Source organism: Drosophila nasuta, chromosome 2L, assembly GCF_023558535.2.
Source record: "Drosophila nasuta strain 15112-1781.00 chromosome 2L, ASM2355853v1, whole genome shotgun sequence".
Taxonomy (NCBI): Eukaryota; Metazoa; Arthropoda; class Insecta; order Diptera; family Drosophilidae; genus Drosophila; species Drosophila nasuta.
The window spans coordinates 26951557-26964952 of record NC_083455.1 but is presented as its reverse complement, the minus strand read 5'-3'; the positions used below and the strand labels follow the sequence as shown (position 1 = coordinate 26964952).

The window sequence follows — 13396 nt, the reverse complement described above, 5'->3', positions numbered from 1 at the left end:
GTAGCTTTAACGTGGTTCTGGCTGTGGCTTCACTGTGCACACAAGTAGTTTGGCATGCGCTTTTGTATATTCATTGTGTGTAGGAGCAAAGTTTTGTTGGCATTTTTGGTTTATTTTGGTTCAGCTTGGGCTCTGGTGAAATTGTAAATTGTATAGAAATGGCATTTGGAAACATTTAACTAGCCGCAACTAGCAAATAAATTGGCTTAGCTGCCCGACAAAGATGGCAATAAATAACAAAAGCCGACAAACACTTTTCGCAATTCCACAGGGCATTTCATCAAAGCAAAATTTATATCAATCATACGCACAGTACGCACGCAGAGAACACACACACACACAAACAGACGCACAGACGATTCGAACGAAATGTGGCAGCAAATTGAAACATTATATAAGAAATGTAGCAAACGAGCAAAAAACAGAGCAAGAAAGTAAAAAAACAAAACTACCCACTGAGCAAATTGCCTTCGAAAAATACCGCAAAAGACAGCCACAAAATGCCTACAAACTGTATTCAATTTAAAGAAAATTTCAGTCTAAAGTTATTTTTAGCTAGCAAAGTAAAACAAATACGAAAGCGAGTGTTGAGAATGAACGACTGAGAGATGCGCTCTAAACTGATTAAATTTTATATTTGTGATTTAGTTTATGAGCTGGGATCATTTTAAAACTTGAATACTCATTCAGTATAATATATTTTAAGGTAGTTAAGCTTATGTCCACTATTGTCTCTTCTTAACTCACCTGCTTATAGGGCCAAACACAGACAATTTGATTGATTCCGCTTAAAGTTGAAGAATGTTGTGTTTGGCCGAGAAGAGACAGCGGCACGACACGATGACATTGACAAAATTGTATGCGGTTGAAAATTAAGTCATTATTCTTGGCAGAAGTCACGTTGCGCTCTTGTTGTCCTGTTGCCCTGTTTGCTGATGCCACGTCAGCAACCTGGCCAGGAGAGAGAATCACAGTCACACTTCACAGCTTACAGCTGCCTCGTTCTCGCTGTCACTTGCTGCTGTCCTTGTGCTTGTACTCGTTTACCCTTTCGAATTTTGGAGCTGAGTCAAAAGTGTCATCGGCAGTCGTGCGTCGCCATCCGGAGCCGCAGTCACCACATTCAGCAGTCGACAGTCACCAGCGAGCAACCACAGCGAGTGTCGCAGTCAGAGTCAGCAAGAACAAGACTGAGGGCAGGCACCCCTGACATCTTCTCCCCACTCCCCACTCATTCATTCAGTCACAAAAACTGGCAATGACATTTACACTTCAGCTGCTGCCGCTTTGCTTGAAAATTCTCGCTCAGATGATGAATGAATCCAAAGAACTCGGCGACTCTCGTCTTGCTTCGCTTCCCTGCTAACCCTTTTCTCTCTCACTCTCTCTTTTGATTTAGTCCATTAAGTTTCTCGCTATTGAAATACCTAAATCTCGCATTGCCATTATCCATATTATCATTACGCCCACACACACCATTTGAGTTCCTCTCAAATATGACGTCAGCTTAACTGCCCAAATCCAAATCCAGGTAATAGTCTGCGTTTGTTTTTTATTCGTCGAGTCGAGTTTGGTTTACTTTCGCATTTGTTTCGTGCCTTTGCCCTTTTTTTATTGTCAGTTGTGTAATTCTCTTATTTCTAAACAATTGTTAACCCATAGGCAAAAGGAGGCAGCTCTGACATTATGATGTACATATATTCTTGATGAGAAGTATTAAGAATTACTTTTGTATGGGCAAAAACGCTTACTTAACACGGGTCTCGGTTGCTTTGGCTGAAAATCTGGTATATTGTGCACACTACGGTATATTTTTAGTATTTTTGTGGTATGCTAATTCGGTATATTTTAAAATTGACCTGCGAGAATTTCACAGTCGAGCACACTCGTCTGTACCTTTCTGACTTGTTTTTTATTTATCGAGTCGAGTTTGGTTTAGTTTCGCTTTTGTTTCACTGGCTTTGCCCTTTTTTTTATCAATTGTGTAATTGCTTTATTTCTAAACAATTGTTGCGAAAAAGAATTGAAGCGGAAAAAGGCAGTTCTAATGAAGCATCTTATTCCGATATTCGCTATTCATAATTAATCATGCCTAATTTCATTTTATGTTTGCTTTCTTAATTATTTTTGCTGCGGTCAGAGCTGAAAAGGCTGACAAGCCAAAGAGCGAAATGCGATTTGTGTATCCATCATAATTAGCCGCATAATTCGCTGCCTCCAGAGTTGCAGAGTCTGAGCCTCGAATTTCGGACGTAAGTCAATTAGGTGTGGCTTTATGCAGTATATTCTTTTGCTTTTTTTTTGGCATCGCTGCAGCGCAAAATGAAAATTTTAATAATGCAAATGCGCTGCTGGCGGCGGCGGCGTCGGCAGCCTCAAACAGTTGCCAGTTGCCAGTTGCTTTGCTTGTTGCATGCAACCAGAAATTTGCTGGCTGTGCAGCCTTTTGTGTCGAGCTTGGGTATTGGCCATTTGCCATCGCTCATCCACCAGCTCTCATCCCATCCCATCTTCACAGCTCCCATGTGCCATGTGCCATCAACGTCATCCAGCTGGTGGTAGTCATCAGCAGCATGTTGATGTTCGTCATCATCATGGGAAACATCATCGTCATCGTCGTCGTCATCCTCATCGTCTGCATCATCATTGTGCACATCATCGGCTTGTCGTTTTCAGTTTTCAGTTATTTTAGCGTCCTTGCCGGCTCGACAACAATGGCCAACCGCTCGACAACAATCGCCGAGTTAATTGAATTGTGTTTACACTACGGCACAGGACAACCCTTCCAACACCCCTCTCTTCTGTGTATGTGCTATTTTTGGGGCTGCTTTTTGTTGTGGCTGCAATTGCATCCAGCCAAAAAGTCACTTCAGACGTCGCCTGACGCTTCATTTGAATTTTGAAATTCACTTTTCGAGCATTGCACATGCTAAATTTATTTACACTCCACAACAACACACATGAATTTTAAGTCTAAATCGAAGCAAGAGAATAAAACTAGAAAAGAACTTGACCGTTGTCAATATTATAATTATTAAATATTGAGAACGTTTCATTTTAAATTTAACTCACAAACTATTAAAAATATAGGCCAACATATAAATATAAGTTTTGTGAAAATCATAGTTAATCAAATTAATATATATATATTTATTATTGCTTGCAGAAACAAAAGTGATTAATGTGTTTTCATCATCGGTATAACCAGGAAATTCTCATCAATATTATTATGAAATATTGGGTAAGTTTGCACAAACTATTTATACAATTAGTGCCATGAAACGAGTTTGCAAAATTAATTACTTGATAGAACAGAAACTGTTTCGCATATTGTTGGCTAGTGTTATTAGTGTACTTAGTGTTTCATTGTGTTGTGGGTTTAGTTTTGTTTTCGCTCGAGTTGTGGCAAAGTTAAAAAGCAGCCACAGGAAAAATTGGCAACTCATTTTACACAACACATTTTCATCGAAATGCTCATTAAAAGTTTTCGCATAAAAGTTGCTCGCATGCTGTTGATTTTGTTTGTTTTTGATTCTGATTCTGCATAGGAATTTAAATGGCAAGGTTTCCTTAGTTGCCCAAGTTTTCGGCGAATAGATCGACTGTTTTCTATTTTTGTTGTTGTAATAACAATTAGCGTAATTAGCGGACTACCTGCTGGCCACAAAATCAAACCCAAAAACCCGAAAGCCGAAAACTCATCTAATCTAATCAAGTGATTCCATCTCCATCACCGAATCTCTTTCCCTTTCGCTTGTTAATCGCTTTCAAGTGGCATCCTTAAATTTTGCCTCTGCTTTGCCTTTGGAGAGTTGTTGTCTGCCGTTTGTTGCTTTCAATTACAAAGTTTCGTTATGTTTATGGCCCCAAAATGTATCGCATTCCTATAACATTAATGCGCCAAATTGCTGCAGGATAGCCAAGCTAAGGCAAATCCCCCTTGTCCGCATATTTCCTTACTCCTTCCTCTTTGCTGTAAAGTAATTTTGAGCGCGTGCGAAATGCAAAAGTTTGCGACGCGACGCACCGATAAAAAGTTTCGATTATAATGGCAAAATGTTTCGGTGGGAAGGGGGCAAAATTTGAGTCTGCTTTTTTTTGTTGTTGTTTGGTCTGTGTGACAGGAAATGAGAAATGTTGGAGCGCGTGTGAGCATAAATCAGAGGGAGTAACGACGACAGCAGCTTGACTGGACAACGCAACAGTTTTGCGAATAAAAACTAGAACTGACAAACCACAGCAACAGAAATAGAACTATTCTAATCTCAACTCTAGTCGCTGTCTAAAATATCACTCATACGCAGCATAACAAACAACAGCTGTTTGCTTAACATTCACTCAGCTAACAGTGCGCAGTAGCTGAGTGCTGTTAAGCGTACTGTTAAGCTGACTGTTACTTAACAGCACTCAGCGTGTTTAGCAGCATTTCTGTTCTTTGGCATCTGATTCACGTGGAGTATGCGGAACTAACTAAAATATGCTCTCACCTGTGTGCCAAATGTGCCAGCAAATGGGGTATTTACGAGCGTATGGACAGCGAAATTAAAGCGACACGCCACTGGCAACAAACCCATTAATGACACGGCGATACTTGAACGATACCTAGAAAGTGGAAGAGAGATGGAAAGAGAGAGAGAGGGGGGAAGCGATGCTGCGAGTAATGAGAGACGCAGATACTCAGCATAATGACAAAACTTTCACACGTGCAGCGAGCAAAGTTTTGGGGCAATCATTTTAATTTTTATGAGCTGCCGAAGCAGCGACAACAAATGTCACACCACTGCTGCTGCTTTGTTGTATACCCTATAATATAGGGATGCTATAAACATAGGGTGCATAGGGTGTCGATATTTGTTATAGCAATGTTCTTCGAGATTTTTGTTAATGTCGATGTTAAGCGATGCTTCGATGTTTGACATAAAATGTTGCTTAGTTCTTATATTGCTTAATTCATATATCTTGATCAATTCATATAATTTCATGTTTTTTTATTATCAAAAAATTAATTAACAAAAGGGAATTCTAAAGAAGCTTGTTGTTTCAAATATAATAGAAGGAAGCATTTCAATTTTTAATTCGAAATTTAATGATGCATCGAGCATCGATTTTTTTGGTTTTTGATATTTTTTCTGTCGTTTTTATAATATGGATGATAAGAGAACCATCGATGTTTTATTTTGAAAACATCAGCGGATATTAACATCGCTGTTGAATCATTTCTGTAATTGAAGTGTGGAATTTCGATCTACTACATAGAATAAAGGAAGTTGAAATTTGAATTTCAATAATGTTTTAGTTCAATTCAATCAGTGAATTTCGTACGCTTACTTCATAAATCATTTCACAGAGTATTTAGCTAGTCTATCAGTTGTTACTTTCTACCCCTTGTGTGCGTAAATAAACCTTTGGTCTTATGCCTAATGCCAAACTGACAGGTTTATGCCTGTGTAAATGGTGTGTGCGGTTGCTGTTTGTGCGTTGTGTGTTGTGCGTTCAATAGCTATGCATGTGTGTGTGTGTGTGGCATGATTGTGCACAAAAATTAAGCATACGCCACATACGCCGCGCCACGTGCACTTGCTAAACACTTGAAGTGTTAAGACGCGGCCAAATTATGAGCCTGCCATGCTTGAGTGCGACTTCTGTTCTGAGTTCTCTTGAGTTCTCTTGAGTTTAGTTCTCCTTAGCCTTGACAGGCAATGGAGCGCGGCTTTATCAATGTTATTTATGGGCCATGCATTATTAACGCATTTAATTTGTCTAAAAAGCACAACACACACTCCCACACTCGAACACGCCCACATTTGAGAGGGGGCGTGGTTTTATTGCGCCTTGGGGCGCTGCGACAACATGTCGTATGAGTTATGCTCGTAAATACAACAGCAACATGATCATAAAAAGCACGTCAAAAACCAATTTTTATGCATACATAAATGAAAATCAATAAAACATCTCAAGACGCACACGAATTTTCAAATAAAATGACAACGCGCTCTCTTTCTACGTAGAAATGTGAATGAAATGCAAAAAGGAGTCAAGGCGGAAACGGCATTTAAATATATATTTTCCGTAGACTTTTCCCCTCCCCCTTCCTGCAGCAGCCCGGAAGAGAAAAAGCTGCGCTAAATGAAGCGAAAAATGGGCGCAACAATGAGACGAGAAATGGTCGGGAAATGTGCCCCAGAAGTGTTTGGCGTTTGGCGTTTGGCGTTTGGTGGCCATGTAATCAATAAGAAAAGTCTCGACATGTTCCCTGACCCTAACCCCTAACCCCGCTCTTCCCCCTCTCTCTCTCGCATCTCTAGCGACCTCTCTGACCCAGTCCCAAATGATGCTAGAAAAAGCGGCAACATTCGAATGAGCGATGAAATCCATTGATATGTAAAACGATTTGACATTTCATTTATCAATGAAATTAAATGGAAGTGCAGATGCCAAATATAAATCGAGGAGAGAGTGAGGAGAGAGAGAGAGAGAGAGAGAGGGGAATGTTAACGAGACCGTTAAAATGACAGCACTTTTAACTTTTGAGCAAGTTTAATTAGACAAAAAACAGTCGAAAAAGAGAGCACGAAGTTTCAATTCACGTGGGTTATTGACCCAATGTTATTGAGTAATTGAAAATGATTCAAAAAATATAGAAATTAAATTTATAGCAGCTTTTTAAGAAAGCGAAAGTCGAGTGTGCTCGACTGTCAGATACCTGCTACCCATTTTAATTAAAACCAATGCGGTATCAAAAGATACCAGAGGATATAATTGGTATATTGATATAGCAATACGTGCAAAATATACCATTGAGTAAAAAATATACCAGATTGTCAGTCAAAGCTTTAAAATCAGTACAATATTATTCATAAAATATACCAAATTGATATACCGTACGTGAAAATATATACAAAAGGTTATATTTGGTATATTTCACTATTGGGTGAAAAATATACTAGATTGTAATACATGCAAAATATACTATTAAGTGAAAAATATACCAGATTGTCAGTTAAAGCTTTAAAAGCAGTACAATATTATTCATAAAATATACCAAATTGATATACCGTAAGTGAAAATATATACTAAAGGTTAAATTTGGTATATTTAAGTGGTACACTACTGGGTGAAAAATATACCAGCTTGTCACACTACTTTGTGTGTTGATTAATCTGTGATCAACTCGAATAAAAGATCCTCTAACAATAGAAGCATCTTCTCAGACATTTAATTAACTCGGAATTGTCTGCGAAGTGCGACATAAACTTGCAACTTGATCAGCTTTTGATGGGCACTTAAAATCGTTGTCCTTGCATCATCAGATGCAGTGTGACAAAGATAATCAACTTTGTATCTCAACAAGGTGACGAAATGTGTGTGATACGAGTCGAAGTTTGTCGTATTTAATGTCAGCTTAAATGAAAACGATGCTCAAATAAAACTGCAGCTGCTTTTGCCAACCTTTGGTCATAAATTGCCAGTCAAGCACATAAAATCCAAAAACTTTACTTGAGGGGAGAGAAAACGAAAGCAAAAGGAAAGCAAAGGAAAGCAAAGGAAAGCAAAAGAAAGCAAAGCAAAGCAAAGCGAAACGAAGCGAACTAAAGTAGTTTATGGCAATGGTATATTGCAATGATACAAAAATACAAATGGAAATCATTGCGGAACGCTGCATTTGCAATTGAAAAGTAGAAAAATCGTAATTTATGTGATTTTTATTTGGCTGTGAACTTTTGGCTTTTGCCTTTTGCCTTTTTGGCTGGCACAACTCGAGTTGTTAGCTGCAGGCCAAGTCAAGAGCCAGCAGCTGCAGTTGCTCTCTTTCTGTGGCAAATGAGGCATGCCACAGTCACCCACACACACACACACACCTGCCAGAGGCAAAGTTGCAAACACAAGCACAAGCTCAGCTCATTGACATTGCACTCTGAATCTGAAGCACTTGACTTTTATGGTTCTGTGGTTAGATCGGCCGTGCTGCTGCATGCTTCATTAGCTATTAATTTTTTGGCAGCTACTTGACTGAGGAATAAGAAGTGGTAAGGAGAAGGAGAAGGGAGAAGAGGGGGAAAGCAAGTGACTTGCGTTTTTGTAAAGCAGACTGCGACGGATATTAAATCCTGTCACGTCTAATACGCTCGAATAAATAGCGTGCTGAAATGTGATCGGGGAAAACAAAACTGACGTTGCACATGCGGCAACAGACGTGGCATGCAACTGCTGAACATTGCTGCTGCTGTTGTTGCTGCTGCACACTGCTCTGAGCTGCAGCCAAATCGAATAAAACCAATAAACTGCAGGGCAAAACACATTTGCCAACAAATAACTCACAGCAACTTTGAACCTTGAAAACATTTCATCACTTTGCAGTCGGTCGTTGATTGCATTTTCGGGGACAAGTTGCTCTTTTGGGTTTGTGCTTCTTTTTATAATTAATTGCAACATAAATTGGACCAAGCTTTCACTCTCTCTCTCTCTCTTTCTTTATTCATAAACATTTGTGTGCAACCACTGTGCAGTCGACGAACTGGAACGAGATAATTCAAGGACTCGTCAGTTTGGGGTATCAAAAAAAGAGACAAAGACAAACTTATTTTGCTACAGCAAAGTGCCAAATAATCTATTAGGTTTTGCAAAATACACAGCGATAGCAACTAGTCCAACAAAACATGACAACAACATTTGCGAGAGGTGACAACAGCAGCAAAAGAGATGAAATAAACTCGCTGGCAAAGAGGAAACAGCAGAACAAGCCACACCACAAACAGATGCTGCCACACAAAACGAACGAACGAAGAAATAGAAGAGATTGTACCACATGTCGTATGCGCTATATGTTGGAGTAACCCAGTCGCAAAGGCTGCGGCAGCTTAGCGACAAGACAACAACAAAATTAGTTTCGACAGCAAAAAGTTTGGCCCAAATCAAATGGCCAAGAGAAGCGAACAGCTTCTCACCTTAGCGAGAAAAAAACAACCTGAGACATGTGTTTTCAGTTCTTTGTCTCGCTCTCAGTTCAATTTCGATGGCAATGGCAGTTGTTTGCACAAATATTGTCAACGTGATGGCCTTGAAATTGATAAAACAGAAAGCAAAGCAGCAAAAGTTCTAGTTTTTTATGTATGCCAGACTTGGAGAATGGGTTAAACTTGGGGCGTGGCCCCAGACTTAGTGGAGGCAAACGAAATTGAAGCAAGCAAGCCGCAGACTTAGCAAAACTGATGGAAAGAGCACAGCAGAAGTAATGCAAACTGAATGACACTCATCAGAAATGAGACTCAGCAGCAAAGCAAAAAAAAGGGTCAGACTTTACGAGCGCAGCAGCAGAAGCAGACTTGAGTCTAGGCTTTAAAGATGCGCTCGTTTTGAGAAATGAACTGAGCTGATGGCAAGGCACTGACTAAACGAGAGCAATTCACTGCAAACAGAGAGGGGTTTGGGTTATGACAAATGAAATAGAAATGGTTGAAGAGATGCAGAGAAGCTAAGAGAATGAAGACTGTGAGAGAAATATCATATGAAAACATATATAGAAAATTGGGTGGAAATAAAAATGAAAAGAATTTGGTGGAATCAAAGCAGAAGTGCGAGAAAGATGTACAAAAATATTTATAGATTAGTGCAGAACAGAAAAAAGAGTATAAATACGATTATCCGCAATTAATGTATAAAGAAATTACTTATTTGGCAAGCAGTTCTCTATCATATTTATATTTCATAATATTGCAAGATAACTTTATTCTCTGGTGAGCAAGAAGCATGAAGTCTGTGTGAGAAAGATGATAACATATATAGAAAATTGGGTGGAAATAAAACTGGGCGAAGAGAAGAAAAGAATCTAGTGGAATCAAAGCAAAGGAAGTGCAGTAGTGTGACAAAGATGTACAAAAATATATAGAGATTAGTGCGGAACAGAAAAAAGAGTCGAAGTATGATTATTCACAATTAATGAGCAAAGAAATTACTTATTTGGCAAGCAGTTCTCCATCATATTTATATTTCATAATATTGCAAGATAACTTTATTCTCTAGTGAGCAAATCCAATTTCATTGTTGCTTAAAACTTTGCAAAGCAAATTCCAAGTTTAAAATAGTCAAGTTGCAAAAGTCTCAGTTTAATCAGCAACGTGTTAAACTAATGCTAGTCAATTTTGCCAGTTAATTTATTAATTAAAGCCTGGTTTCGTCGGTCGGGTTAGGGAAATGCACCACAAGTGGCATTTAATGCAAATGCCTAATGAATATTTATGACGCATACGTCGTGTTGGCTGGCATGCGTAAAATGTAATGCATGTTCGAGCACTCGTGAATTACTTATTGGGCACACACTCTCCCTCTCTCTCTCTCTCTTTCACTTTTGCTGGCGTTTGAAAGTGACTGCTGTGAACTTTGGCATTGAGTGCCAACATGCAGGTTAATAATTTAAGCTGACGGCCACGACATTGCCTCTGGAACAGCCAGTTAAAGGTCAGGCAGGGGGGGGGTGAAAGGGGATGCCTTGAGCCGGAGATGGAGCCAGAGCTGAAGCCGAAGCCGAAGCCTGTTGCCGCTTGCTTGCTACTTAGTTTAGCATAAAATTTTAATTTTAATTGCTAGCATGTGCGTGGCATCGAGTCTGACAGCTCGCGTGGCGATGGACCCTCATTGCTTGCCTCCTTCCTTCCGGGCTTTGGCCCTCATTAATTACGCTTTTAATTAAACTTTTTGCCATATTATGCGAGTGCGTAAAGTTGATTAACTCGGCACACAGCCAGTGGCAGTGACGGTCTCTTAAAAAGGTGTCAATGTTTAATGCACGTCGCATGGAATCAAAACTTTGCCCCTTCTCTCTCTCTCTTTCCCTCTGTTTGGAATTTATAAATTATTTAATCCCCAAGAACTGCAGTTGCCACACGTCTTCTCCCTGCTTCTTCCCCTTCCCTCTCTCTCTCTCTGCACACAGGCCACAGCTCGGAGTCAAAAGCCGAAAGCTGAGAGGTCACAATCCACAAATGCTCGATGCCATTCCATTTGCATACGGAGCGAGTTGACAGACTGAGACTTTGACTCTGACTTAAGTGGCTTGTCGCCCAGATGTTGGACAGCATTTTCAATCACAATCACAATCGTAAACGCAGACTCAAAGCTGCTTACAAGCAAGGATTTGCTGAACACATTAAATCAGCAGCGATGCAAATAGTTGGCAAAGAGTTCAAACTAATTTCAACAGCTGAAAGCGAATTCAACTCGTTTTCTTTAAGGAATCATAGCAGTAAAAGTACATTAAAAATTCTGATCACTTTTATTACGATTCCATAAGTTTTGCAAAGAATTCAAACTAATTTCTATATCTGAAAGTGAAACGAACACTTTTTTCTAATGAAATGATAGCAGAAAAATTATATTATTCTTAACACTTTTAAGTTTTGCATTAAAGAAATAGCGGCAGATGTTTCAAAATCTAAAAGCAAATTCAACTCTTTAACTCTCTTTCTTTCTCTTAATTACATTTCAAATGCTGATTAATATCACTTATATTATGATGCCATAAGTTTTGCTTTAAAGAACTAGCTGCAAATGTTATTCAAACAAAGAATTCAAGCTAATTTTAAGATCTGAAAGCGAAGTCAACATATTAACTCTATTATAATATTACTTTTCTTACGATTCCATAAGTTTTGCCTTAAAAAAATAGTTGCAGATGTTTCAAAATCTGGAAACGAATTCAACTCTTTAACTCTTTATCTTCGTCTTAATTACATTTAAAATGCTGATTAATATAACTTTTATTATGATGCCATAAGTTTTCATTTAAGAACTAGCTTCAGCTGTTATTCACTTTTAGTGCTTGCGAAGCACATTAAAGTTTTCAGTGCTCTATGCTTTGACTTGCTGAAAGTGGCACTCAATAAAGTAGAAAGCATTACTTAGTATACTATTCGGTTGGCTATCGAATATATATATATATATATATGTATATATAGAGTTGATGTCAAAGAGTTGACATGTTAACTGTAGTAAAGAGACCAGAGAAAGCAGCCTTTAATGGCAAACCATTTCGGCTTTGATGACATTTTGACAGCTTATTAAAATGTCAACGAGTTGAAGTTGGCCTATGAGCAAAAGAGCGAGACAGAGAGAGAGAGAGGGAGAAAGAGAGAGAAACACAGAGAGAGAGAGAGAGAGAGAGAGAGAGATAAAGAAGGAGCTGCAGATTGAGATAGCATTGCAGTTAATCAACAAGCTGCGCCATAATTTATGCAACTTAATCAACGCACAAACACACACACGTATATACACACGCACACACATACGGACACACTCACTCGCAATGAAGATAGCAGCAGCTGCTGCATGCAAAATTATCACGCATACGCCACGTTGCACCGTTCCACCATTCGCCATTTGCCATTCGTCTTGCACGCGCTTGCATAATTTCTTTTACATTTGCTTTTATGCAGCGCTCGGCAATGCAACAGAAAGTGTTGCGTGTGCGTTACAAATTGCACAAATGAATTTAAAATGCTGCAACACGTTGAATTGCGCACACAACAACACAATAAATAATGCCAAAATACAAGCAAAGCAAGCTAGATAAGAATTTTAAATACTCTGTCCTCTAATACCCAAGAGTACCTTGAATCACTTTTCATATAATTTGTATTATGTGAAATAAGAGAGGTTCTTAAGTCATTTGAATTTGTTTGAATCATTTGCAATAATCAAATATTTTATGTTTATGGCCAAATACCAAATATAATTCAATTGTAAAGCGTTTCGTTTATTAGATAATACAAACTATGTTGTATGATGATTACCTTAAGAAAACTTTTTGGTATAGAGGAAAAAGTCAAGGTAATGCCGTTGGCTTTTAAGATAAATTTAACAAGTTTAAAAGGTGTTTAATATATTACTATGATGAACTTCATTCAGTTATCCTTGAAAGACAGTATTTTGTTAAATTTGAATAATTATTATAATATTATATATATTATATTTAATGTATGAATTATTATCAAATGTATATTTCATATCAACTTCATTGCAATCCTCATGAAAGCAATAAATATTGTACAAATTTTAAGGCAAGTAAACGTGACTCTAACCTAAGGACAGCAGAGTATTTATTTGTTCAATAAGTATTAGATTTTCTGTAAATTCAAATTGCACAATTGCTTTATGAAATAGGATATCTGTTCAAAGAGCGTCTCACATTAGCAAACAAAATTGAATATTGTTGCTCTGCTGTAGTCAGAGGATTTCTTTCAATTATTTTGCAGTATTGTATTGCAGTTTGGCATTTAAATTCATTCGAATCTTGTGGCAATTATCTTTTCGAAAAAGCCTTAAGTGCATTAAGAAATTTCATTTGTAACCTACAATTCGATTAGTCAGTTTAACAACTGTTTAAATTCAGTGACAAATAGAG

At 38.3% G+C, this 13396-nt stretch overlaps 1 long non-coding RNA gene across 3 annotated transcripts in view; it reads left to right on the top strand.

Annotated features, from left to right (window-relative positions):
* LOC132783773 (uncharacterized) overlaps positions 1-13396 on the top strand; it is a 98082-nt gene that overhangs the window by 73503 nt on the left and 11183 nt on the right. For all 3 annotated transcript variants that reach the window (XR_009632188.1, XR_009632189.1, XR_009632187.1), the window contains exon 4: positions 3167-3241. This is a non-coding gene — a long non-coding RNA (uncharacterized LOC132783773). The remainder of the gene's footprint in view (positions 1-3166; positions 3242-13396) is intronic.